At 38.2% G+C, this 24000-nt stretch overlaps 1 protein-coding gene and 1 pseudogene across 1 annotated transcript in view; one reads left to right on the top strand and one right to left on the bottom strand.

Moving 5' to 3' along the window:
- The window catches only part of LOC139016742 (uncharacterized), a 110773-nt pseudogene extending 98273 nt beyond the window's left edge, over positions 1–12500 (top strand).
- Positions 1–24000, bottom strand: part of FOXP2 (forkhead box P2) — a 698448-nt gene that overhangs the window by 632548 nt on the left and 41900 nt on the right. The gene's annotated exons all lie outside the window — the stretch shown is intronic.

Raw genomic sequence — 24000 nt, 5'->3', positions numbered from 1 at the left:
TCTCTGCTGTAAGCTCCAGGTTCTTATATCCAATTGCCTACTTAATATCTATAATCAGATAGATCTAAACAGATCTCTCAAATATGTCCAAGATTGAATTTTGATGTCCTTCACCAAAACCCATCCCCCCTAAGGTCTTCCACAACTCAGAAAAAAAATTATCCCATCAATTTTCAGGTCAAAACCTGGCATCAACCATAACTCTTCTCTTCGCTCATTCAATCTGCCAGAGAATCTTACTTGCTAAACCTTAAAAATAGCCAGAATTTGATCACTTCTCATCACTTCCACTACCATTACTACTCTTGTTCAAGCTACTACCATCTCTTGTGTGGATTCTTACAATAAATTCCTATCTGGTTTCATCCTTGCTCCCTCCCCTGCCTTTGATCTCTCTACGGGCTCTTTTCAATACAGCAGCCAGAGTGATTTCAAGAGATAAATCGCATTGTATTACTCCTCTATCCAATGACCTAGAGGAGTCTGCAAGGTCCTCTGTTCTCTGCCCCTCAGTCCCCAATTCTATCTCCTACTACTCTTTGCCCTTATTTATTCTGCACCAGCTTCACTGGCCTGCTTGTCATTCCTCAAACTGCAAGACTACTGTCTTACTTCACTCTGCCTTAGCAGGCTGTCCTTTCAGATAACAACATAGCTCTTTCCTTAAACTCAGTCAGATCATTGCACAAATGTCACTTTTCAATGAAGTCTTCCTTGACCATCCTATTTAAAATCATAAACCCCACCTACCAATTCTCTCTCTCTCTCTCTCTCTCTCTCTCTCCCCCTCCCTCCCTCCCTCTCTCTCTCTCTCTCTTTCTCTACCTACCTATCTCTCTCTATCTCTCTCTAACACACACACACACACACACACACACACACACACACACAATCTATTTTTTATTGTATTTTTCTCCATGGCATTTATCATCATCTTACATTCTTTACCTTTCACTGATTCATTTTATTGTTGGCTTCCCCTCATGAGCCCACAGCCCACATAAGAGAAGGCATTGTGTGTGTGTTGTTTTCTGCTGTATCCTCTGTGCCTAGAGCACATAAAGAGAAATAGTGAATGAAACAAGGTTCAAAGATATTTCCAAGTTTCTGGCTTATTCACTTGAGTGGATGATGATGTCAAGACAAAGATCAAAGAAAAGAATTAGAAAAATCAGGACTTAGGTTATTTAAACTAAAAATAGAATAAAATCACATATTATTTGATAGAAATGACAACTTTATTGATGTTGATACATTTTAATAGGTAATTTTAAGAAAAGCGAGGATAATTTTTGGTCCCGGCAAGTGATGATTTAATATTAGTTTAACAATGCAGACGAAAATCAAAATATGTCCTTTTCTGAGAAGGCACAGGGTGAAGCCTAACATCTATGTAGGCATACCATCCAAGAATATTTTCAAACTTTATTTTATAAAGTAATGACCTCATTTTTCACACATCAGTCATAAAACTACTTAATATGCCTTTCCACATAGTATCATTATACAGGTATTAGACAATGCTGACAAGTGATCATACAGTTACAGAGATGGCAAGTTCAACATCTCTGAGTAAATGATATACATGCTCTTCTGTGCAGTTCACAGGGCTCTGGAGGATTTTTACAGTATCAGTCCTTTTTATAAAAACGTACACATGGATGCTTATTTAGGGAATCTCAAAGTTTACAGTTTCATGATTAGCTTTCAATTTTTGTTTGAGAATACAAAATTATTATTTCCCTTTTTGCACATCTTTAGTAGCAATCTCTATTGATGTCATTAAATTATTCAGGGAAGTGAGTGAGGTAAGAAATCACTAATATGTACTGCCTGCCCCAAAGTGTTTTCTAAAGAAGTCACTTAGATGTTGTTTTGAAAAGTGTGTGTGTGTGTGTGTGTGTACATACATTTTTTAGGGCAGGGCATTAATGAATAAGTAAAATTAAAGTAATTTTCATTCTAAATGGTCAAACAAAATAAAGATGTTCCCAATTTTGCCTGAATAATACTCGGTCTTAACAAAGTCTAATTTGTACAGTGCTGAAGCAAATGGACTCTTCTCTACTGATGGGAATAATTAGAATGCCAGAGCTTCACAGATGAAATTCTAATGCAGCTTTATCAAAAGCAGTCACTCTACCTCAGCCTGACAGTTAACAACATATGATCTGGTAAACAAATATTTTCACACAGAACAAAAGTGCCATCAAAGGCTAACACTGTCAACACAAATTCCATTCTTGCAAGAGAAAAAATACATAAACTGCTGATCACCTCTGGTAGTTTCAACTAGCATGGAGGTTGTCATGGAAACATTTCTGTGAAGTTCACAGTGATGAAATATAAACACTTCCAGTTTAATTGCTATTAGTTTTAGCATACCAGAGTTTATTTATACTCAGTGTGCATTATGATAAAATGTATTAGAAATAAAGCTTATAATGATCTAGCATAACAATGCCAACATTTTCTTTTAAAAAAATAAGTGAAAATAAAATTCAATGGCAGTTAAAATTTTTCCCAGAAAAAATAATCGCTAATTTTCTCTTATACCTACTTTCATGTCTTTTATTTTGTTTTATAGGATGTTATTTATAAAAACATTTTTGTATTTTTACTTTTACAGAATGTGACTTACAAAAAATAGCTACTTCACACACTAAAATTGAACACAAAAGATGTTCAAAAAAGATCTCAGAATGGCAGAAATTTAAATTTTCTAAGTTACTTTTTCATTGGTAATATGCAATTATTGACATTAAACTAGGAGTTTTACTTTATTTTGTGGCGATCAAATCCTAGGAATGGTTTACTCAGAAACTTTCATTTTCTCAATCCTGTTTCCTTAAGAAAAGAAAAATCTACAGAAATATTGAGAAAAAAAACATGAAATGCATATGCATGAAAAAAAGTTCATGAACTATGATTAAATACATACTCAATTGTGTGGAATTTTCTATGAGCTAAAATGTAAATTATTCTTAATTTTAAATATAAGATTTTGGGGCTGAAGTACAAATGTATGCAGAGGCTATCAAGAGATAGGGCGTGGTTTAACAATTGAGGTAATTCCAAAGAACTTGAGGTGTTGTGGGCATGGTGGTGGGAGAGCTCCACCGTCAAATAACTTTGGCAAAAGCAAACTTAATAGTAAACCTTTCTAGTATATTCTGGAGAGACATTATCTAAAAGTTTGAACAAAGATTTTTGTTGTTATTGTTTTTCCTCAAGAAAAGTATTACCTTTTCTTTTACTACATTTTCATGACATCCGCAAGATATTTTTAAGTCTGAAAAATAATTTTAAAAGTATTTACTAATGCCCAATATGTGCCCAGAAGCAATATAATTACTAGAGTACAAAAGAAGAATAAGATAGTTCCTGCCTTGGTAAGTCTTAAACAGAAAAGTGAAGGCATCAAAAGCAATTACAGAACAACAAAAAGTAAAACACTTTTCAGGTTAAATTATTAATTTCCGCCTATACCGTAGTGCTAAACGATAGTAATGAAAAACTAGGCTGGCACAGGCTTCCAAGTCTTCACAATAAAAGTCAGATGACATGACTTGTAGTTATACATTGTCAAATAAAACGATACTTACCTGAAACATTAAAAAAAAACAAAACCCTCACATATGAGTAGTAAAAGTGCAATTTTAGTGTAAGTTTCTAAATACACAGTTTTTATCATCAAATTACTTAGCAGTCAAATCAAAGTCTGCCATATGGCTCAGATTCAGTGTTGTCCAGTGGCTAACATACTGAGTATTTGCAATATCGCTTCAATACCCATGGGTGATTATCGCTTCAGTACCTCTGTGGGTGATTATGGCAAATATGCACAGACAAGTTGATATCAATTGTGATTCCAAGTCTCAATAAACTGCAAGTAACGCATGCAAAATCATAATACTACCTTGATTCACTAACAATAAAATATAGGGCTTGCAGTTCAAAGCTTTGAATTTTAGTCTGGGGTTTTTTCACTAATGCCTGTGTGGACTATGACAAGTTATTTATTTCTTTAAGGCTCAATTAAGAATGCCGAGCTATTTGTTCCTAAAGTAACTTCATACTCTATAATTCTAACATACTCTGTACTCAACTTCCTGAATAGAAAGCCCAAACGAGATGGAAAACAATCAAGTCAAAAGGGAAAAAGGTTCTGTCAGCCAGAAATCTAAGGTATTTCAGACAAAACAAGCACAGAGACAGTATTTTTATGTCCTAAAAATAAATTGAGAGAATGAAAAGAACAGAAGGCTAAAGTTCCTATGAAGAAGAAAGATATTTCAGAACATTAGAGAGTCTTTAAAAAATTATGATTCTATATTTGTTTGTTTCAAAATTCTGCGTTTCCCCAGAGGATTGTTAACTGTGTTTTTGTCATCAGTATGTATTAAATGTGTAATTGTATGATGTGCTACACAAAAAAAGATGTACATAGCCATGGTCCTTGCATCACTGGGGCTTTTAAAATTTAGGTCAAAAAACACTAAAATAGACATGCTCAAGACCATATAATAAGAAATTTTATAAAATTCATTTTTGGAAATGTTTTGATCCCAGACTAATGAGTAATCTGAGGGTAAGAAGAAACTTTCAAAACTAAGTAGAAAATAAAGTTTCAAAAATAAATTTAACAGAATATTTACACTCAAAATATAAGAAAGGCCAAATCTAAAAATCTGCTTCATAAACAAAAGATGAGTCATTTTTGGGGGGAGAAATAAACTTTACAAAGGTCTGTTTAATAGTAGCTTACATTTGGATAAGATGTAGTTTTCTGAAGTTGAATTCTCTACTTTTGATGACAATATTTCATTCATTGCAGGGTACTATTGGGTCATGATCAACCACGGATTATACCTATATAATAAAAGCCTAATATGCTAAGTGTTCAGTCATCCGTTCAACCAATCAAAGCATAATATGCTAATTATATGCTAAGGGTGCGAAACCACTTGGTATGACATGCACTGACCACAAGGGGGCAGACACTCTGACCAGTAGGTTAGCTTGCTGCTGGGGTCTGGCCAAAAGGGACTGAGAGAAATAGACCAGACACCCTAGAGCAGGGGTCCTCAAACTTTTTAAACAGGGGGCCAGTTCACTGTCCCTCAGACCATTGGAGGGCCAGACTATAGTTTAAAAAAAAACTATGAACAAATTCCTATGCACACTGCACATATCTTATTTTTAAGTAAAAAAACAAAATGGGAACAATACAATATTTGTATTTGCATGTGGCCTGCAGGCCATAGTTTGAGGACCCTTGCCCTAGAGACTTCCTGTGGTCCCTCCTCAGCTGGTCAACCTCCCACATCCCTCCCTGGCCCAGTGATCATGCACTGGTGGGGTCCCTTGGCCTGGCCTACACCCTCTCACAATCCAAGACACCTTGGGGATGTCAGAGAGCCCATTTTGGCCTGATCCCACTCAACGCAGGAGCTGCCCCCTGGTGGTCAGTTCACTCTCAAAGGGAGAGCACCACTCAGCCAAAAGTCGGGCTCATGGCTGGCAAGTGCAGAGGTGGTGGCAGGAGCCTCTCCCGCCTCCTCAGCAGCACTAAGGATGTCCGACTGCGGGGAGCAGGCCTAAGCATTAGTCGGACATCTCCTGAGGGCTCCCGGGCTGCCAGAGGGATGTCTGACTGCCAGCTTAGGCCTGATCCCCCGGGGAGCTCCCAGACGGCAAGAGGGTGCAGGCCAGGCAGAGGGACCTCTCCCCACAACTGCATGAATTTCATGCACCAGGTGTCTAGTTGTCTACACTAATAAAAGTCAAACATGCAAATTGACCATACCTTTGCTATGCATTAAGCCACACCCACTAGCCAATCATAGCGACTATATGAAAATTAACCCAACCAAGATGGCGGCTGGCTACCACGGAGCTGGAGCAAGCAGGAGGCTTGGTTTCCCCAATGATGGAGGAAGCCAAGCTGCCCGGCTCTGAGCTCCACTCAAAGCAACAAAGTTTCAATTATAGACGCTCAAGACAGAAGCTGCCCCTTGGTGGTCAGTGTGCTCCCACATGGAGCACACTCTGCCAATTTGTCTTCCCATTGCCTTTAGAAACTTGAGGTGTTCATATTTTATATTTTATTCACATATTTACCATTTATAATGTGTTTCTTTCCTTCCTCATGATATGAGTTTTTATCTGCTATTATTTCTCTTTTACCTGAGTAACTTGCTGTACTGTTTCTTGTGATGCTGGCAGATGGCAACATATTCTCTTAGTTTTGTTTTGTGTATTTTTATCTGAAAATATCTTTAATTCACCCTAATTTCTGAAATCTATGTTCACAGAATATAGAACTCTAGGTTAAAGTTTTTCTTTTTTAGCACTTTAAAAATATTATTCCACTGCCCTAGGACCTCCATTGTTTCCGATAAGAAGTATTCATTATTTCAAGTTGTTCCCTTCTGTGTTCTAGCTGTTTTTCAAGATTTTCACTGTCTCTGGTTTACAGCAGCTTTACTGTGTTAAGCCAAGATATGATTTTCTTTGTATTTGTTCCACTTGAGGTTCATAGAACTTCCTGAATATGTCAATTTAGGTCTTTCACTAAATTTAAAGAATTTTTGGCCATTATTTTTCAAGTGCTTTTAACCCCATTCTTTCTTCTTCTTTTAGAACTCTGATGAAATACATGGTCCACTTTTTTATATTGTCCCACAGGTTTGTGAGGCTCTGTTCATGTTTTCCAATCATTTTTCTCTCTATCCCTCAGATTGAATAATTTGTATTGCTCTATATATTTAAATTCACTTAATTTTTTTTCCTGTCATCTCTATTCTGCTGTTAATCGCATCCAATACATTTTTATTTAAGATGTTATCTTTTTCAGTTTTAGAATTTTCTTTTGTTTCCTTTCTATATTTTATATTTCTTGGCTGAGAGTTGCTGTCTTTCCATTCATTATGAGCATCTGGTGTATTCCTCTGAAAAATGTTTTTTTTGTTTGTTTTTTGTATTAATAGGCATTTAGTTTGGCTAAATTCACCCCAATGGTAGATGGCAGCTCCAATCTCAGTTCATTTATTTCAGTCTCACATCAGCCTTTTCATATGGAGACCTACATGGCACAACTATTAGTAATAATTATTAAATAGTATAATAGTATATTTAACTATTATACTAAACTAGAGGCTCAGTGCACAAAATTCGTGCAGGAGGGGGCTCCCTCAGCCCAGCCTGCAACAACGCCAGCATTCCTCGCCCCAGCCTCTGGCCTAAAGCCCCTCTCCTCCCTCCACGTGGCCAGGGCGGGGATGCTGGGCTCGCATTGCCCAGGCAACACTGCCAGCTTCCCGCCTGGCCACTATGGGTGCCGCCATCTTTGTTGCGGATTGATGGTTAATTTGCATATCACTCTTTTATTAGATAGGATAGTATATTTAACTTACATGGAAGAAAACTGAAGCCAGCCTCTAGTCAACAGCCAGCAAGAAACCAGGGTCCTTAGTCCAACAACCCACAAGACATTGGGTCCTGCCAAAAACTATATGAGATTGCAAGTGGATCCTTTCCCAGTGAATCTTCAGAGGAGACCTCAGCCCTAAATGATATGGTTAGGAATATATGATCAATCCTGTCTTCTGCCACAGAGCTTCCTATTCACCAAGGCGAATTCAGGCTAAACCTAAATATTATATAGCTGCTAAAGTACTGGATTTAGGAGCTTTCACTGCAAAATTATGTACATACCCTTTAAGTTAATTCTAAAAATCTGTGAATTATTTCACCTTAACACATGTCCGTGTATCACTATAAGAACTGTACAGGTTACTATCCTATATAATAAAAGCCTAATATGCAAATTGTCCCCTCGACCAGCAGTTCGACTGGGAGTTAGACCACTCACTATGATGTGCAATGACCACCAGGAGGTGGCACAGAACATGGCAGGCATTGGCAATATGGTGCTGGCAGTGGGCAGCAGTGGAGGCTTTACTGGCCCCGATGGGGCCTGATAAGAGCAGGACTGCAGCAAGATGGTGGAGCAAGTGAGCAGACAGCGCCAGGCCAAGGCAGCGACCAGCGACAGCTCTGACACTTCCATTACAGAGAAAGGGCAAATAGCAATATTAAAATATTTCTTCTAATTATTTTCCTTTCAATGTGCATGAATCTGTGCACCGGGCCACTAGTACTATTTAATAATTATTGCCAGTAGTTGTAGTTACTAAACACAACATCTAAGTCAAAATAATATTCCAATAACAAAAATTTAAGGAAACATTATAAAGCCTTCTATATTTTCACATTTTATGAAAATGAAAATACTTAAGAGGAGTACATGCTAACTTCACTGATTATGTATTCACATACACATTCACCTGTACAGGCCACATACTTATATATACAAATTCATACTGAGAACATGTGCTATTAGCTTTGTATAGTCACATAAATAAACTTATTAGGCATCAATACATTATTCAATACTCAAGTCAGATATCATCTATCTCATATTTTTTTTCCTGAATATCAAATTAAAGTAGAACATTCCATAGGAAGCTAATTATCTAATAGAATTTAATTCATTTGGTCTTGCATTATACTTAGCTATTTACACATATCTTTCCCACTATATTTTAAGCTTCTTGAGATCAATACTATGTCCTTTTCACCTTTAAGTTCCCCAAAGACCTACTACAGTACCTTCCATGCTGAGGCATTCATATGAAATTCAAATAAACTGTTATTTAAGCTCACTAAAGAAAGATAATATTCTTCACTAAAACCAAATTTCTTGTTTGAAATGCACATCATTTATAGTACATATAAATGAATATTTTGTGAAATAATTAAAACAGTGTGATGGGAATGTGCCCAAGTAAGTATGTTATTAATCTGAGACCAAGAAAAACAATCCCTCTATTAGATATCCTGCTTGAAATTTAAAAAGTGGTTAGGGTTTAAAAAATGGGCAAAGGACCTGAATAGACACTTCTCCAAAGGGGACATACAGTTGATCAATAGACACATAAAACATGCTCATCACGAATCATCATAAAAATACAAATTAAAATCACAATGAGATTTCACCTCACACTTGCCAGAATGGCTACCATCAACAAATCGACAAACAATAAGTGCTGGTGAGGATGTGGAGGAAAGGGAACCCTAGTCCATAGTTGGTGGGAATGCAAACTGGGGCAGCCACTGTGGAAAACAGTATGGAGTTTCCTCAAAAAATTAAAAATGCAACTAGCTTTTGACTCTGATTCCACTTCTTGGAATATATCCTAAGAATCCTAAAACACCAATTGAAAAGAATATATGGACCCCTATATTGGCTATTGTAAATAGTTCATTGCACTATTTACAATAGCCAAGATCTGGAAACAGCCCAAGTGCCCATCAGTAGATGAGTGGATAAAAAGCTGTGGTACATTTACACAATGGTATACTACTTAGCTTTTAAAAAAGAAGAAAAACACTGGTTCAAAATAGCAGTTCCAATTTTTAATTTTTTAAGGAAACTCCACACTGTTTTCCATAGTGGTTGTAAATTCTGCATTCCCATCAGCAGTGTACTAGGGTTCCTCTTTCTCCACATCCTTGCCAACACTTTTGTTTGTTGATTTACTGATGGAAGGCATTCTGGCAGGTTTGAGGTGATACCTCATTGTCATTTTATATGTCCTCTTTAGAGAAGTGTCTATTCAGGTCTTCTGTCCATTTTTTAAATTGGGTTGTTTGTCTTCCCTTTGTTGACTTGTATGAGTACTTAATAAATTTTGGAAATTAACCCCTTATCAAATGTATCATTGGCAAATATGTCCTCCCAGGCAGTGAGCTCCTTTTTCATTTTGATGCTTGTTTCTCTTGCTGTGCAGAAGCTTTTTAGTTTGAGGTAGTCCCATTTATTTTTTTCCTTGTTTCTCTTACCCTAGGCGATATATCTGTGAAAATTCTGCAATGTGTGGTGTGTGACATTTTGCAGCCTACATTTTCTTCTAGGATTTTCATGATTTACATTTAAGTCTTTTATCCATTTTTAGTTTATTCTTCTGTATGGTGTAAGTTGGTGGTTTAGTTTTGTTTTTTTTCATGTACCTGTCCAATTTTTCCAACTCCATTTATTGAAGAGACTGTCTTTACTCCATTGTATGCTCTTGTATCCATTGTTAAATATTAATTGAGCATAATGGCTTGGGTCAATTTCTGAGTTTTCTGTTCTATTCCACTGATCTATATGCCTATTCTTTTGCCAGTACAAGGCTGTTTTGATTAGTGACTTTGTAGTATAACTTGATAACTGGTATTGTGATCCCTCCAACTTTGTTTTCCTCTCTCAAGATTACTGTTGCTTCTTTTCAGGGTCTTATTTTGTTTCATATGATTTTTTGGAGTATTTGTTCTAGATCATGAAATATGCTTTTGGTATTTTAATAGGGGTTGCATTGAATTTATAGACTGCTTTGGGTAGTATGGACATTTTAACCCAATGATCCCAGTTCTAGGAACATCCTAAGAAGCCTGAAACATCGATCAGAATGAATATATACATCCCTATGTTCATAGTAGTGTTATTTATAATAGCTAAAATCTGGGCACAGTCCAAGTTCCCATCAGTAGATGAATGGATAAAAAAACTGTGGTACATTTACACAATGGAATACTATGCAGTTGTAAATATCTTACGCTTTAAGGCAACATGGAAGGTCCTGGAGAGTATTGTATTAGTGAAAAAAACCAGTCAGAGAAAGACAAATATCACATGATCTCATTTATACATGGACTCTAATGAACCAAATAAACTGACAAACAAAATAGATCCAGAGACATTAAAGCATGCAACAGACTGATGTATTTCAGAGAGAAGTGGAGGGAGAGAATATATATATATATATATATATATATATATATATATATATATATTCCATGGGCAGACAATAGAGCTGTGAAGGCCTGGGGAGTGGATGGGAGTGGGGTGGAAGGGATCAATGGTGAAAACAAGGGGACATCTGTAATACTTTCAACCATAGAGATAAATTTTAAAAAATGAATAAAGAAAAAAAGGAAGGAAATCTTACCTTTGACAACAGCATGGATGAACCTTGAGATTATTTTACTAACTGAAATAAGACAAACAGAGAAAGAGTAATACCATGTGATCTCACTTATAGGCAGAATCTAATGAACAAAACAAACTGACAAACAAAATAGAAACAGGCATGGATACATGGAACAGAATGAAAGCTGTCAGAGGGAAGGGGAGAGGGGAGGATTAGATGAAAAAAGGTGAAAACATTAGCTAAAGAACACAAATGCACAACCCATAGACACAACAACATTGTAGTGATGGTCAGAGGGAAGGGGTGGTCAGGGCTAGGCGGAGGTAGGCAATGGGGACATCTGTAAGTGTCAACAATCAAAATGTATTTTTTAAAAAGTGGTTGGAGTGTGTGTGTGTGTGTGTGTGTGTGTGTGTGTGTGTGTAGGGGGCAGGCCAGTGGAGAGGAAGGGCAGGAACCCTGGTCCAGTGAACATGGAGAATCCAAGCTATGGTGAGGCTTTGTAGTCTACAGCAACATCAGATAACACAGAGAAAATTTCTTGAGTATTAGGTTTTTAAAACATTTTCAAGATCTTTGAATTTTCCACAGTCATCAGTTATTATTTCCTCTCCTCGAAACATCTAGGCCTGAAATTCCAGGTTCTTTTGTTGCCATTGTGGATTCACATTTTAGATGAACATAATACACATAAGCTATATTCCAAGTCCAAAAGAGTTGGTTCACATGCTACTTAAGAATGCAGTTATTGACGAAGACAGAATAATACTGTATAACCATTAATTCACTATTCATCCTGGATACTGAATAGAAAAAATGATGTATTTCTTACTTTTATAATACTAAATAAATTAAAAGAACTTTACATCAGTGGGTTATATAATAAAATGCAAATATCTGGTGCATTTACTTGTGTATTCAAAATTTACTTAGTGTTAGATATAAGGCAACGTGATAGATCATTTTGAATAATTAAATATTGGGTCATGTGTTTACTGACTAGCTGAAAGCTGAGTCTGTGATTCTGTGATTGAAGTCAAAAGTAGCCATGAGCACAGAATTAGGGATTAGACCTGAGTTTGAATTCTGATTTCCCTGCTTACTAGTTGTAATATAACTAACTGGGAGAGTTATTTTAATATTAATATCCATGTTTCATCATCCATAAATTGTAAAGTTCATTAAGCTGTGGTTAGGATTAAAGCAATAATAAATTGTAGAAATGATCACAGTTTCTTGCACATATTCAACATACAAGATAACGATGACAATGATGATGGTGTTGATAATGATGGAAGAGGAAAAGATTGCAATGACAGACAAGGAAAAGGAGAAGGAGAAAAGGAAGAGGAGGAGGAGGAGGAAAATGCATCCTATTTTGAAGCTGCCTTTAATAGACCAACTATACTATTAGCTCACTACCTTTTAATGTACCACTTGGCCTTGGACAAAGACAGATAAAAACATAATTCTTACCATGAAGATCTCAAAGTTTATTAAAAAGCAGATCTGTAATGACAAACTGTATACTATATAATAAAAAGCTAATATGCAAATTGACCCTCACGCTGTAACGCCATCACCAGATGGCGGCATGCACAGCAGGAACAAGGCAGCAATGGTGGGGCCAGCGGCCATGTATGCTGCGGAGGGGGGGCGGGGGGGGCGGCGGTAGCTGTGCACAGCCTGGAGGTGGGGCATCGGGGCGGCACTCCAAGACTCGGGGCCTTCCCACGGCACGCCGGCCACACGGGGTGGGAATCCAGGATTCTGGGCAGTCCCATGGCATGGTAGGGTGGGGTGGGGGGAGCAGGTAGGGGTCCCGCGTCTTGCGCGATTTCTCATGATGAGTCACTAAGTATTATAATACAGAATAAAATCAGAGTACTTTGGGAACTTAGAAAAGGCAGCACACCAGCACAAACAAATAACCAATAAACCTCCAGATATTTCAAGAAACCACAGGAATCCTGAGCATACCCCCAAATAAGATTTTGGATTTTAAAACTAAATTATAGAATGACTTCAACAAAATAATCATATCTAATCTTCATGATTAGAATAATAGCCTATTGTCTTTCAAATGCTATTTATTATACTTTTGAAAAGTAGAGATAGGCATATGTATATTTTTTTAGCATGAAAATAATTCTAGGTTTTTAAAATAACACAATGATGTTTGTCGGTAGAAGTGAGGGAGGATAGGTGTGGTATGCAATTTCCAGGATTTTTTTTTCTCATATACTTACTCCCTAGGGCCAAACAATATACCTCCAAATAACTATTTTGTAGTTAAATAGCATGATTACATTATGCAAATTTTAGGACTTCTCTTCCTTTTTTATCCCACCATATGCGTGTCTGTGTATTTGCTTATAAAAGAAAAATCAAGTCAAAAATATTTTTATATAATTTTATTATTGACAGTATTACAGATATCTCCCACTCCTCCCCTTGACCCCCCCATCAAGTCCCTCCCTTCCCCCAGGTGTTCACTACCCTATAGCCTATGCCCATCGGCTTTGCATATAAGTATATATGTACTTTGGTTTATCTCTTCTCATCCCCCCAACTGCACATCGAGGTATATCAGTCTGGTCCATGCCTCCAAGCTTAAGTCTTATTTTGTTGGTCAATTCATTTTGTTCATTAGATTCCAAAAATAACTGAGATCATGTGATATTTGTCTTTATCAGATTGGCTTATTTCACTTAGCATAATATTTTCCAGGTCCATCCATGCTATCCCAAAAGGTAATAGATCCTTCTTTTTTATAGCTACACTGGAGGCCCGGTGCACAAAATTCATGCAGGGGGGGTGGTTCCCTCAGCTCAGCCTGCACCCTCTCCAATCTGGAACCTCATGGGGGATGTCTGACTGCCAGTTTAGGCCCGATACCGATCAGGCCTAAACCGGCAGTCGGACATCCCTCTCACAATCCAGGACTGCTGGCTTCCAACCACTCACCTGCCTGCCAGCCTGATCACCCCCTAACCACTCCCCTGCCAGTCTGATCGATGCCTAACTGCTCCCCTGCCAGCCCAGTAACCCCCAACTGCCCTCCCCTGCTGGCCCAGTCGCCCCAACTGCCCTCCTTTGCCGGGCCGGTTGCCCCTAACTGCCCTCCCCTGCAGGCTTGGTTCCCCCCAGCTTCCCTCCCTCCCCTGCTGGCCTAGTTGCCCTTAACTGCCCTCCCTTGCTGGCCTGATCTCCCACAACTACCCTCCCCTGCTGGCCATCTTTGACCACATGGGGGCAGCCATCTTGTGCAATGGTGTAAGGGTCAATTTGCATATCACCTTTTTATTATATAGGACTAGAGGCCCGGTGCACAAAAATTTGTGCACTTGGGGGGGGGGGGGGTCCCCCAGCCCGGCCTGTGCCCTCTCACAGTCTGGGACCCCTCGGGAGATAACGACCTGCTGGCTTAGGCCTGCTCCCGGGTGGCAGAGGGCATGCCCAGTCCCTAGGTGCAGCTCCTGGTCAGGCTCAGAACAGGGCCGATTGGGGAGTTGGGGCGCTGCCCCGTCATGCACAGAGCAGGGCGGATCGGGAGGTTGCAATGCCACCCTCAGTCACGCTCAGGGTAGACTAATTGGGGGGTTGGGGCACCGCTCCCTGTTATACTCAAGGCAGGGTCAATGGGGAGGTTGCAGCGCCACCCCCTGTCACGCACAGAGCAGGGCCAATCAGGGGGTTGGGGCGCTGCCCCCTGTCACTCACAGAGCAGGGCCAATCAGGGGGTTGGGGCGCTGCTCCCTGTCACTCACAGAGCAGGGCCAATCAGGGGGTTGGGGCGCTGCCCCCTGTCACTCACAGAGCAGGGTCCATCAGGGGGGTTGGGGCGCTGCCCCCTGTCACTCACAGAGTAGGGCCAATAGGGGAGCTGGGGCACCACCCCCTGTCACACACAGAGCAGAGTGGATCAGGGGTTGGGGCGCTGCAACCTGTCACACTCAGGGTAGAGCCAAAGGGGAGGTTATGGCTCTACCCTGTCACACACAGAGCAAGGCCCGTGGAGGAGGGTTGGGGCGCCACCCTCTATTACCCACAGAGCAGGGCCGATCAGGGGGTTGGGGCACCGCCACTGTCACACTCAGGGCAGGGCCGATGGAGAGGTTATGGTTCTACCCTGTCACACACAGAGCAGGGCCCGTGGGGGCGGGGGGTTGGGGCGCCTCACCCTGTCAAACACAGAGCCGCAGGGCAATCGGGGGATTGGGGAGCTCCCCCCTATCAGGCACAGAGCAGGGCTGATCACGGGGTTTGGGCGCTGCCCGCTGTCACGCTGTTCCCAGTGCCAGGAGCCTCGCTGCTCCGCTGATCCCGGTGCCGGGAGGCATATTACCCTTTTACTATATAAGATAGAGGCCTGGTGCATGAGTAGGGGCTGGCTGGTTTGCCCTGAAGGGTGTCGTGGATCAGGGTGGGGGTCCCCACTGGGGTGCCTGGCCAGGCTGGCTGAGGGGCTGAGGGCTGTTTTCCCGCTGGCAGTTGACTAAAAGCTTCCAACCGCTCCTTGTTTTCTTTTTTTTTTTTTTTTATTCTGGGCCAGCTTTAGCTCTGAGGCCTCGCTGCTGAAAACATGGATACAATGTTGCGGTCCGGGGCTGACTGCAACATAGTAATAGTTGCTTAGAGTTGCAGTTGAGAGGCCAGCAAGTGAGGCGGGGAACGTTGGAGTCTGCAGTTCCTGGAGGAAGCAAGCCTCCCTGCTCACTTCAGTGCATGGCTGCCTGCCGCCATCTTGGCTGACAGTTAATTTGCATAAGGATACGCTGATTAGCCAATGGGAAGGGTGGCGGTCGTACGCCAATTACCATGTTTCTCTTTTATTAGTGTAGATAGTATTCCATATTGTAAATGGTATTTTTATCTACTCATCTACTGATGGGCACTTGGGCTGTTTCCAAATCTTAGCTATTGTAAATAACACCTCTATGAACATAGGGGTGCATATATTTTTTCTGATTGGTGTTTTGGGTTTTTTTAGGATATATTTCCTGAAGTGGAATCGCTAGAAAACAGAAGTTCCTTTTTTAATTTTGTGAGGAAACTCCATACTGTTTTCCATAGTGGCTGCACCAGTCTGCATTCCCACCAGCAGTGAACGAGTGTTTCGTTTCTCAACATCCTCACCAGCACTTGTTGTTTGTTGGTTTTTTGATGATAGCCATTCTCACAGGTGTGAGTTGATACCTCAATATGGTTTTAATTTGCATTTCTCTGATGATTAGTGACTTTGAGCATTTTTTTTCATAAGTCTCCTGGTTATTTGTATGTCCTTTAGGAGAAATGTCTACTCAGGTATTCTGCCCATTTTTTAATTGGATTGCTTGTCTTCCTTTTGTTGAGTTGCATGAGGACTTTATATATTTTGTATATTAACCCCTTATGGATATATCATTGGCAAATATGTTCTCCCATACAGTGGGCTCCCTTTTCATTTTGTTTATGGTTCTTTTGCTGTGCATTATTTGAATGTAGTCCCATTTGTTTTTCTCCTTAGTTTCCTTTGCCCTAGGAGATGTATCAGCAAAAATTCTGCCATGTGACATGTCATAGATTTTACTGCCTATGTTCTACTCTAAGACTTTTATGGTTTCATGCCTTATATTTAAATATTTTATCCATTTTGAATTTATTCTTGTGTATGGTATAAGTTGGTGGTCTAGTTTCATCTTTTCGCATATATCTGTTTAGTTTTCACAACACCATTTGTTGAATACACTGTCTTTACTCCATTGTAAGTTCTTGCCTCCTTTGTCAAATATTAATTGACTGTAATGGTGTGGGTCAATTTCTGGGGTTTCTGTTCTGATCCATTGGTCTATATGCCTGTTCTGGTGCCAGTACCAGGCTGTTTTGGTTATAATGGCTTTGTACTATAGTTCGATATCCAGTATTGTGATTCCTCCAACTTCATTCTTCTTTCTCAAGATTGCTGCAGTCATTTGGGATCTTTTATGGTTCTATATAAATTTTTAGAGTATTTGTCCTAGATCTGTGAAATATGCCATTGGTATTTAATAGAGATTGTGTTAAATTTATAGATTGCTTTGAATAGTATAGATATTTTAATGATGTTAATTCTTCCAATCCATGAACATAGTATACACTTCCATTTGTTTGTATCTTCCTCTATTTCTTTTTTTCTTTTCCAAGTACAGATATTTTATTTCCTTAGTTATGTTTATCCCTATGTATCTTATTTTTTGTTGCAGTAGTAAACTGGATTGCTTTTTTAGTTTCTCTGTCAGACAATTCATTAATGGTATATAAAAAAACATTAATTTTTGGTTGTTGATATTGTATCCTGCCACCTTACTGAATTCATTAATTAAGTCTAATAGTTTCCTGGTTGTGTCTTTAGGTTTTCTATGTACAATATCATGTCTTTGAGAATAATGACAGTTTTACTTACTTTTTTGCATTTTGGGTGCCTTTTTATCTCTTCTTATCTGATTATGTGGCTAGGATTTTCAGTACTATGTTGAATAAGAGTGGTGAAAGCAGACATGGTTTGTGCCTCTTCTTAAGGGAAACACTTTTAGTTTTTGCCCATTGAGTATTATGTTGGCTGTAAGTATGTCATATATAGCCTTTAATATGTTGAGGTATGATTCCTCTATTCCAACTAACTGAGAGTTTTTATCAAAAAGGGTGCTGGATTTTGTGGATGCTTTTTCTGCTTCTATTGATACATTTATGTGGTTTTTATGTTTTAATTTGTTTATGTGACATATCACATTTATTGATTTGCGAATATTGTACCAGCCTTGCATCTCTGGAATAAATCCCACTTGATCATGGTGTATGATCTTTTTAATATATTGCTGAATCAGATTTGCTATTTTGTTTAGGATTTTATCATCTATGATCATAAGGGATATTGACCTGTAAATCTCTTTCTTTGTAGCGTCTTTATCTGGTATTGGAATTAGGATAATGCTGGCTTCATAAAAAGAGGTTGGAAGTGTGCCTTCCTCTTGAATTTTTTGGAATAGTTTAAGGAGGATAAGTGTTAGTTCTTTGACTGTGTGGTGAAATTCACCTGTAAGTCCACCCAATAAAGGACTTTTGTTTGCTGGAAGTTTTTAAATTACTGCTTCAATTTAATCAGCTGTTATTGGCTTACTCAGGTTTTCTGACTCTTCCTGATTAAATGTGGGAAGATTGCATGTTTCTAGGAATTTATCCATTTCACCTAGGTTGTCCACTTTGTTGGCATATAGTTGTTCATAGTATATGCTTACAATCTTTTTTATTTATGTGGTGTCTGTTGTTATATTGCCTCTTTCATTTCTGATTTTATTTATTTGGGTCCACTCACTTTGTTTCTTGATGAGTCTGGCTAGGGGCTCATCAATTTTGCTTATCTTTTCAAAAAACAAGCTCTTGGGTTGATTGATCTTTTGTACTGTTTGTTGTTGTTTGTGGGGGTGGGGGTGGTGTTTTGGTTGTTGTTGTTGTTTGTTTTTTGGGGTTTTTTTTGTCTCTATGTCATTTATTTCCACTCTGATATTTATTATGTCCTTCCTTCTCCTTCCTCTGAGCTTTTCTTGCTGTTCTCTTTCTAATTCACTTAGCTGTAGGGTTAGATAGTTTATTAGTCCTTTTTCTTGTTTCTTGAGGTAGGCCTTTAGTGCTATGAACTTCCCTCTCAGGACTGCTTTTGCTTTGTCCCATAGGTTTGGGATGGTTGTGTGTTCATTTTCATTTGTTTCCAGGAAGATTTTAATTTCTTTCTTGATCTCATTGATCACCCATTCATTGTTTAATAACATGCTATTTAGCCTCTATGTATCTGAGTGTTTTTGAGTTTTTTTTATTATAGTTGGTTTCTAACTTCATTTCATTGTGATCCGAGAAGATGCCTGGTATTATATCAATCTTCTTGAATTTATATAGACTTGTTTTGTGCCCTAACATGTGGTCTATCTGTGAGAATGTTCTATGTGCACTTGAAAAGAATGTATATTCTGTTGCTTTGGGGTGAAATGTTCTGTAAATATATGTTAAATCCATCTGATCTAGTGTGTCATTTAAGGCCTATATTTCCTTTTGTTTGTTTTTTTGTCTGGAAGATCTATCCAGTGATGTCAGTGGGATGTTAAAGTCCTCTGCTATGATTGCATTACTGTCAATCTCTCCCTTAACACCCATTAAGAATTTTTATGTACTTGGGTGCTTCTATGTTGGGTGCATATATGCTTATAAGGGTTATATTTTCTTGTTGAATCATTATGTTTAGTATTATGAAGTGGCCTTCTTTGTGTCTTATTAGGGCCTTTGTTTAAAGTTTATTTTGTCTCACATGAGTATTGCTACCCCAGCTTTTTTTCCAATTCCATTTGCATGGAATATATTTTCCCATCTCTTCACTCTCAGTTTGTGTGGGTCTTCTGTTCTAAGATGGGTCTGTTGTAGATAGCCTATATATGGGTCATATTTTCTTATCAGTTCAGTCACCTTATGTCTTTAGTCTGGAGCTTTTAATACATTTATATGTAAGGTTTTTATTGATAGGTATTTACTAGTATTTATTGCCATTTTTATTTTCTTTATGCCTCTCTCTCTTTCTTCTTCTTAAAGCAGTCCCTTTAACATTTCTAGCATTGCTGGGTTGGTGTTAATGTACTCCTTTAACCTTTTGTTGTCTGGAAAGTTTTTTATTTCACCTTCAATTGTAAATAATAGCCTTGCTGCATTGGATTTAGGCCATTGCTTTTCATTATTGTGAGTATTTCATGCCACTCCCTTCTGACTTGAAGTGTTTCTAGTGAGAAGTCACCTGACATTCTAATGGGAACTCATTTGTATGTAATTTTCTGTCTCTCTCTTGCTGCCTTTAACATTCTTTCTTTGTCGTTCATGTTTTCCATTTTAATTATGATGTGTCTCTTTGTGAATCTCTTTGTGTTCATCTTCATTGGGACTCTGTGCCTCCTGAACTTGTGACATTTTCCTTCACCAGGTTGGGAAGTTTTCTGTCATTATTTCTTTAAACAGGTTCTCTGTCCTTCTTTCCCTCCTGGTATTCCTATAATGTGGAATTTGTTACATTTCATGTTGTTCCAGAGTTCCCTTAAGCTATATGCCTCCTTTTTAATTATTTTTTCTATTTGCTGCTCTAGTTGGGTATTTATTTCTACCTTGTCTTCCAAATCGTTGATTCAACCCTCTGCTTCATCCAGTCTTTTAATACCTTCTAGTGTGTTTTTGATGTCAGAAATATCATTTTTCATTTTTTTGGCTCTTGATCATGGTCTCTATTTTCCATTTCATGCTACTGTAATTTGCAGTAAGTTCCTTAAGCTTCTTTATAACCATTGCTTGAACTCTATGTCTGATAAGTTGTTTGCCTCCATTTCATTTAGTTCTTTTTCTGGAGAATTCTTATTTTCTCTCACATGGGGGTTGTTTCTTTGTCTCCCCATTTTAGCTGTCTCTTAGTTTTTGCTTCTAGGTATCATATAGAACTGTTATGCTTCCCAGTCTTATGATGGCCTTATATAAAAAGTGTCTTGAGGGGTCTAGTGGTACAGTCTCTCTGTTCACCTGAGCTGGGGTGAGAGGTTTTCCAACAGGGTGAAGCAATTGCTGCTGCCTGGAGGCTAATTGTTATTCTCAGTCTCTTACTTGGCCTCAGAAACTCCATAGGGTGGAGCAAGGGGTTTTGTAACAGGGTGGGTCAACTGTCTTCCCCCCAGGCAAAAACCACCTAGGTCTTTCTGCCTGAAAAAGATCACCTCTGCAGAGTGAGGAAATAACTCGGCATGGGAAACTGGGGTGTCTGCCTTCTGAGCTCTAACCCCACAGCCCCCAAAGCTGGCTTATGCTTACACAGCTCCGGCCCACTCTGTCCTCCCTCTGTTGGAGCCCAAGGAGAGAGGCTGCACTTGAAATTTTGTGTGTTAAATAGCCTGCATTTCTAGCTATTTCTCCCTGGAAGACAGCAACCCTGCTGCTTCTCACAGCCAGATGTTATGTGGGCACCTTTATCAGTGCTGTTTCTCTCTGCTGGGGGACCCAACATGGGGATTAGCCCCCAGAGTTCTCAGAGGCAACCCACCCGCCACACACACACACACACACACACACACACACACACAGCTGAGATATCTCTCTGGAACTTCAGCTGCTGTCTGTGGGAGCCTGGCTAGCCCTTTCACACCTCTTCCCTTCCCACCAGTCTCTATGCTTTCTCCATTTTCCATCCTTTGTTATCAGGGTTCTCTCCAGTTAGTCTTCAGTTGATTATTCAGAATTTTTGTTGTTGTTGTATTTTAGTTATAATTCCAGTTTGGTCCTGGAAGCATGTCTGTGTATCATCCTCTTATTCTGTCACCATTTTAATCTCCAAGTAAAAAATATTTTGATAAATTAGCCACTAAACCTGTATACTCATTTTGTAAATTATCCCATAATCCCATACAGAAGACCAATTTCATGTTGTGAAAGTCTTTTAATGTTTGTAAACTTCTCAGAAGCATGGATTCTGTTATAGCTTACAATAATGTCAAAAATCTGTTTAATTATAAAATGGTATGTATTATAGAAAATCAAATACTTACTTTGTAATACTTTTAAAAATGTTCTACAAACAGTTTTGTACTTAAGAATAAACACAAGACCCTTACCAAACTTTTATATTTCATACTGAATATTTTGCTTATACTTAAAGTTTAGATAAGTAGAAAAGTTGTCCATCTAACATTTATAATGCATAAATGTGTAATATGTAACTATTTACAGGGGACCATATAATGTTCAAACAAGTTACTGACACATTAGCAAACACATTATATGTCAATGCATAATGATAAAACATCTTTTTCCTAATTAAAACATATTTTATTAACTAAGTGATAAACTTATATTTGGCTTTTCCATATTGGTACTTTCATTTCATTTTTTTTAATCAACATTTTATTACTATGAAATATATGTAGTTGATCAAAGAGACAGCAGCAGAAGCTCATAATATATATCTATTTATTATAAAATTTCTAGTGATTGGTTAATTTATTTCTATTGTAAACTGTACTTTACCTCAGCTTAATACTAATTATCAGTTGCAAAATAAAGCAGAATAATAACAGGCAAATAAAGCTGTGAAAAAAATTATTAAACTTACAAAATTAATTACAATACTGTTAGTCACGATTACTGGAAAAATCATATACAAATAAGTCATTTCTGAATCACCAAATTTATGTCTGATGAACACCATACCTTTCCTTAAAAATTATGTGTATTCAAATCTTAACCTATTCTATAGCATATAAAAAGTCTTAGATCTGTAAGCTTTCATGCTGATCCATCAGCTTAAAAAATGTTTGTAAAAAATTTTAAAATGCAGTGTAAACATTTCAGCCCCGAATCTTTTTTCTATGCCTTTGAACCTTCTCTTTCATGTGCAATACCTGATGGCCCATTGAGAATAGCTGCTGAAAGCCCCAAAGATGGGTAAAACAGAATTTCTGACTCAGGAAATAAAGATCAGCTGAATAGGATTCCCATATGGTAATCCAGATCAATGGAAAAGCAAGACCAGAAATTTACAATATCTATCCTACACAGTATAACATGAAGGTTGAATTTCATTACTGGTAACAAAATCCCAAAGGAGAGGGGAAAAAAGGGAGATATAAAGATTGTTAAGACCAGTAATGAGAAACTACACTTTATTTTGACATTTTGTTCTAAGTGGAATTAAAACCCCTACTATCTTTATTTAGAATCACTGATATGGTAAATAAATTCTGTGATTAAACAACTGCATACTGCTATAAAAGTACTCATAAGAGGTGAATTAATATTTAAAGAAAATTCCTATAAACTTCTAGCAGCTATCATTTTAGGTGGTAATGTCTGATGTGTTTTATGCTAAGATAAAGATGCATATAAGCATAACCAATGGACACAAGACACTGGGGGGTAGGGGAGGCCGGGGGAAGGTCAGGGGGGAAAAAAGGAGACATATGTACTACTCTTTGTAATACTTTAAGCCAGCGGCTCTCAACCTGTGGGTCACGACCCCTTTGGGGTCGAACGACCCTTTCACAGGGGTCGCCTAAGACCATCGGAAAACACATATATAATTACATATTATTTTTGTGATTAATCACTATGCTTTAATTATGTTCAATTTGTAACAATGAAAATACATCCTGCGTATCAGGTATTTACATTACGATTCATAACAGTAGCAAAATTACAGTGATGAAGTAGCAATGAAAATAATTTTATGGTTGGGGGTCACCACCACATGAGGAACTGTATTAAAGGGTCGAGGCATTAGGAAGGTTGAGAACCACTGCTTTAAGCAATAAAACAAAATTTAAAAAAAAGAAGTAATTGCTTCAATTTTAAGTTTTGTGAAGAAAATATCAGCATATATATCTTACTAGCAAAAAGTAATTCACAAACAAATTATAAGACAACCTAAAATAGTTCATTGCAAAGCTTCCAAGTGCTGATGGACTCAATGATCCATGCAGAACAGGAATTACCTCTACAACACCCCTGTAGGGCGGCCCTCTATGGGGACTACCTCATGAGGCAATCCTTCGCTGTTTTGGACATGTTTTTATTCTCAGCATAACTGTTTCTGAAGAACCCATATCTATTTGGTCCTGTTCTGACTTGGGCTACATAAATAAGTTCCCTGTTCTATATAACTATTATTTAAAACATTATGCATTAAACAGCCCAGTTCCTTATCCCAATCTTCTTATGGTATTGTTTCCAGATAAACTTTAGAGTCAGTTAAAATACGATAGTCAAAACTGAATGCAATGTTATAGATATGGTTTATCTATGTCACAGCGCCCTCTGCATACTAATCTAACCACCCTGTTTTTGTGAGTTTGCATTAGATTTTTACAGTCAAGATTCATATATCATTGCCCACTAGGTATCTTCACTTGGATTTCCTACAAACTCCTCAAATTCA

This window comes from Myotis yumanensis, unplaced genomic scaffold, assembly GCF_028538775.1.
Source record: "Myotis yumanensis isolate MYYU_CA2020_CCGP unplaced genomic scaffold, mMyoYum1.0.hap1 SCAF_9, whole genome shotgun sequence".
Classification (NCBI taxonomy): domain Eukaryota; kingdom Metazoa; phylum Chordata; class Mammalia; order Chiroptera; family Vespertilionidae; genus Myotis; species Myotis yumanensis.
The sequence above is the reverse complement of the archived record's forward strand: the minus strand, read 5'-3'. Positions and strand labels throughout refer to the sequence as shown.